The sequence below is a fragment of the Pteropus vampyrus genome, unplaced genomic scaffold (assembly GCF_000151845.1).
Source record: "Pteropus vampyrus isolate Shadow unplaced genomic scaffold, Pvam_2.0 Scaffold93, whole genome shotgun sequence".
NCBI lineage: Eukaryota > Metazoa > Chordata > Mammalia > Chiroptera > Pteropodidae > Pteropus > Pteropus vampyrus.
The window spans coordinates 2,207,600-2,212,734 of record NW_011888874.1 but is presented as its reverse complement, the minus strand read 5'-3'; the positions used below and the strand labels follow the sequence as shown (position 1 = coordinate 2,212,734).

Genomic DNA, 5,135 nt, shown 5'->3' with positions numbered 1-5,135 from the left:
TTTTGAATTCTACTTTTTTCCACCTAACAATAGACTGGTGAAATTTTTCTGAGTTGTTGATTATTACAGATATCATGTCTAACTGTCTATAGAGTACCTCATTATAAGTTGGTACCATAACTTATTTAGTGCCCTTCTATTGAATATTGTATTTCCGATTGTTTAGAAATAACACTACAGTGGAACTCCTTGTAGGTAAACATTTACTAAAATCATATTTTAAATAATTTTGCGTGTAGATACTTTCTTATTAAATGTCTGATTTTATGCATTTCTGAGTATGATGGCAAGGTAACAACATTCTTGATTTATAGATGAGGGTCTGAGCCAACGACATTATTAAGTTAGTGGAGGGAGGAAGTAGGTTTAAAACTGGGAGTTTTGGTTACCAGGGATCTTCAGTAGGGCTTTTTCCTACCAAAAACTTCTCAGGCAATCTAAAAAGCAGTGTCAGATGCCATTTTATTTATTATTTAAATAATTTGGCAATATTTGATATAAGACCGATCTTAAAAATATTTTGGTTATCAAGAAAGAATGATTCCTGACACAATTAACCTTTTCCCAATCAAACATCAATGAAATACTTTTACTTACTATTGTTCGTTTCTGTGTCTGTTTCCACATTGCTTCCTCCTACTGATCACCTTGAAGGCAGGTGTCATATTTTACCCATTTTGTGATTTCAGCTGTTGGCATTACTGATTCTCAATGAATGTTTATGAAATTAGACCAACATTTTATTAAACACTTTAACTAAATTTCAACAAAGAATTAACAGGTTCTTGAATCTGTTGGCAAAAGAATAAAAAGAAAATATTATTTTTTCAGATGAAACATGGAATGCTTCATTTATTAATCCAGCTAGATGCTGGGACAAAGGTAGATAAAATCAGCATAGTCCTTCCTGCCTTCATAGAGTATGCCACCAAGGGAGGGGTTTGGATAAGCACACAGACAATAACAGACAATGAAAGTATACATGCTGTAAAGGAGCAAATATGGAAAAGCAAAATTCAAGTGCTGAGAACGAAGAATAAAGATCTTTAAAAATATAGTCTAAGGCCATGGCCCCCTGAACGTGCCGGATCTTGTCTGATCTTGGAAGCTAAACAGGGTTGGGCCTGGTTAGTACTTGGATGGGAGACCATCTAGGAAGACTAGATGCTGTAGGCATTCAAAAAAAAAAAAAAAAAAAATCTAAAACTACAGCACAGAGAACCCATAGGCTTTAGATTAAGCAAATGTGTAAAGGCAATGAAGCCAGAAAGTGGTAAGATTTCAGTGGCTTAAAAACATAGTATATCTTTAAAGTACTTAGAGATATACTATGTACTCTGGAGTGAGTGCAGAAAGCAGCATGCAGAGTTACAGCTGGCACTTTTACCTGCTTCCAGCCTCTGCCCCAGCTTGAGCCCTTGTCAGCATTTAATCTCAGGGCTGCCCGGTCCACACACATGGGCTGGGTTCTTATGTTGCCATGTTAGGCAAAAGCAGCTTCTGCAATCTCATTTGAAAAGTAGTTAAATGTAAGAACAGTGCTATATCTAAACCTCATAAGATAAGGATCCTACCAACTGGAAGCCTGCGCAGGTGCCAGTGCTCTCTAACTGCTCTAGACACAGCTGGAGAAAACCACCGGGTGGATTCATCCAGCACTGCATGTGCCTGGGGCTGTGCCCGCGGAACTGCTCAGAGTTTCTACTCATTGTGACCTGCTCCGGCCTTTGAGAGGCAGAGTGTTCAGAGCTCATGTGACTCGAACAAGCAGCATCCTCAGACCCCAGGGAGGCAGTCATGCAGGCAAGGACATCCGAGAGAGGCAGCACATGACAGCTATAAGACCCTTCACCTTGTGCCAGAAGAAAGACACTGTTCTGACAGTTTGGGGCAAGTCACTTGAATTCCAAGACTCTCTATTTCCTCTATCCTAAGAAGTAGTCCATAAAACCTAGCCCTCCTATCTCCAGAAATAATTCAATTGAACACATTTTGTACACAGGAAAGTATTCTATCAATGCCAAGTAGCATTGAGACAGGAATGAGTTTAAATACCAGAAAAGCAATAGTTCAAATATGTTTCTTATACTCATTTAATTCTCCTGTTATTTTGTGACCTAGTATCAACTTCCTGGAATGTATTAAGGAGTTTTTTTTTTTTTTTTCAAAAATATTATTCAGTGCATTCTTTGCTGCTGGTATTTTCTAATAACATTATTTGGAAACATCAGCAGAAATGGCATCCTCCCTTAGCACTGTCCCATTAAAAAATGAACAGTTTTATTTACCTTACTACATCCTATGTAAATAATGATGCTAAATTTCATCCGATGATTTTCTCTCTTTTATGGTGACTTTCCAAATACCTCAACTAGAATCCCTGTTAATTATAGAGATAATCCGGGGTAACATTTAATAATAATAATAATTTATTCCTTTCTTATCTTTAAAATATATCCTTCTTGACATGTATTTAAAAGAGGAGCCACGTAACCAGCTCTGGCACACAGCCTCCCTCAAATTCCATTAATGCGTAATCGGCTGCCACAAGGTCGAAAGTGGAAATTCATTTGGCGCACATTCACCAAGAACCTTAAGTGCAACACAGAGCTAACGATGAGATGCACAGCTCATGGCCACACATAAATGCGGGGTTTACCAGTTGTTTTTCTTGTTATAGCCCTGGAGTCAGCCTAGTACTAAATAGATTTAAAGACTCTCGCCTCGGTCAGCCCACCATTTCTCAGCGAACCCCCACCCCTCACCCTCAGCTATAAACCTGGAATGATGTGAGCCCAAAGACCCTCTTAGCCATCACTATAGGATGTCCCACTGGTTTTAGATCATTCCAAGCATTTGGCGAGAATGGGCCATGTCCAGTCAGTGTGCCACAGAGCAAATCCTTTCTCTCCCTACACCGCTCCACCTGCCCCATCGGCTTGTGCTTCTCTCATCCATTTGTATTACCTTTTGGGCCTAGAATCTCGTACTCTTTTTCTAGGTCTCTTGAAGGCCAATCTCGCTTAGAATATGCATTAAATTAAAACTGATTAAAATCGATCAGTTAAATTTTAATCAATTTAAATCAATTTCTTTATATCAAGTTGAGTAGTAACCCAATAAGCATTATAGTGCATTAGAACTTCAGTAGATTATATATAATGGCTGCGTCATAATCTCAGAAGCAAATAGAGTGCAGGAAAAAAAAAAAAACAATTGAAGAAAAGATCTTAAAATCCATGATTTTGTAAAGGAGGAAAATGTTAGGAATTCTGACTTCCACCTATCAATCAGGCCCATCCTGAGCCATCACACACAGGATTCGAGAACTTTTCACTGAAGCAAATTAACACGAATGCAACGGGCTTAACATTTTCCAAATTAAAACCGGAAGACCAAGACCAATTACACTTAACATCCACCCACCAACATCTTGTAAATGATTTACCTGGGGGTCTTTTTCAGTAAAGTTTGCCTTCAGAAAGTAGCAGTCAGAAAAGCATCACTAAAGCCAGACTTGTTTTCACATGTGAAACTGCTGTGCTTTTCCATTTGGATAAATCGTCGAATTGGTCTAAATAGAGCGGATTCTTTGTTGTTGTTATTGTAAGTTTTTCTTGGCCTAGAATCGTTCTGTTTATTCACTTTGAGGAAGGAAAGTGCTTTTCATTTCTGAAATTGGAGTGGTGGTTCCTAACTCTATAAGCAAATTAGAGACGGTCATGTTTATCAGAACCACCACAGTGAACCATGACCCGCAAGAGGCGATCTCCAATAGGGCATCTGGAGAAATACAAATGCACATAGCTGTGCATTAGAATAAAGTTAAGGGATTGCTTATTCCATTCATATTTTCTCCCTAAACTCCGAATCCATCATTTCTCATCAGTTTTAATATGAGAACCCTTTTCCCATGTAAAACTTTTTAACAGATCCAAACTTGTTTAGGATGATAGTTAGAATGTCAATCATTATCTAACTCACTCCAAGAATTAGCTATGTAGCCCTAGCTAAGTTGTTGAGATTTATTTTCCTTATCTGTAAAATAGGGACAATAATATGAACCTATAGGTTAATACATATGATGATGATTGAATATGATAATGTCTATAAATGTTTAAAACTGTGCCTGACATGTTAGGAGCTCAGTTAAGTATCCATGGTGGTGAACGGTGACATTTGGCAGTACTCAACCAAATCATCATCCGATTTTACCTGCTAAAACCCTGAGGTCAAAAGTCCGTTTACAATCTCTTGGTGCATGCTAAGAGAGCCGTTGAACTATTCATTTTTTAAAATGATACTTCAATGATTTTACAAAGTACTTTAATTTTTTAATTTCAATTTGCCAACAGGAATAAACATGAGTTAAATTAGAACTGTTTCTGATGACGTTGCATTCACTGACATTGGATTTTTGAAAGATTTGACTTTGGAACATATGTGAAGTAATTTCTAAGTAAGATTCCTAAGGGTTACACATTTCTGAAGAAAGTGGAGTGGTTCTGTTTGTTTGCTTGCTTGCTTGGACATTTTTCAAAAATTTGGAAGTATATAGGTAAACATCTCAACTTGTTCTGCTAAAAATAAGCATTTTGGGGAAAAGAGTCCAGGACAACAGTCATCAGCATAAGGACGGGGTGAATTTGAGGGAATTTCAGAGAAACTGGTGGCCCAGAAACATCCGAATGTTCCAACCAGAGACCAGAGGAGGGTAATGGGCGAAAACGAGGGAAACACGTGTCAGAGGGTTCGTAAGAATTGTATTTGACTTCAGGCTTTAGGTCCAACCAAGTAGAAGATTGTGATTCGAACTCGATGATTATCCAACTTGGCCAGAAGGATCTAAAGTAAGAGGAGACAGTATGTCTAAGGTCAGCAGGAGGCAGATGGAAACCAAGTGACAGCAGAAAACAGTGCGGCTTCTGTCTGCTCCTTCTTCCTAACCACTCTCTTTTCCTCCTCTGGTGACAGCATGTTGATTTTACTCGAGGGAACTATCCTCCCCTCATTGCATGTCGGTCCCTTAGCCAAAGGGCTAGGCACATCACCTAGGCTGAGCCAGTCAAGTGCCCTCTCCAGGAATTTGAATCTTCAGCTGAAAGGGCAAGGATCTTATTCATCCTGACAGCACT

The 5,135-nt window shown here is 38.6% G+C and overlaps 1 pseudogene; it reads left to right on the top strand.

Moving 5' to 3' along the window:
- Positions 1-1,057: 1,057 nt before the first annotated feature.
- LOC111742415 lies at positions 1,058-1,176 on the top strand (annotated as a pseudogene).
- Positions 1,177-5,135: the final 3,959 nt, after the last annotated feature.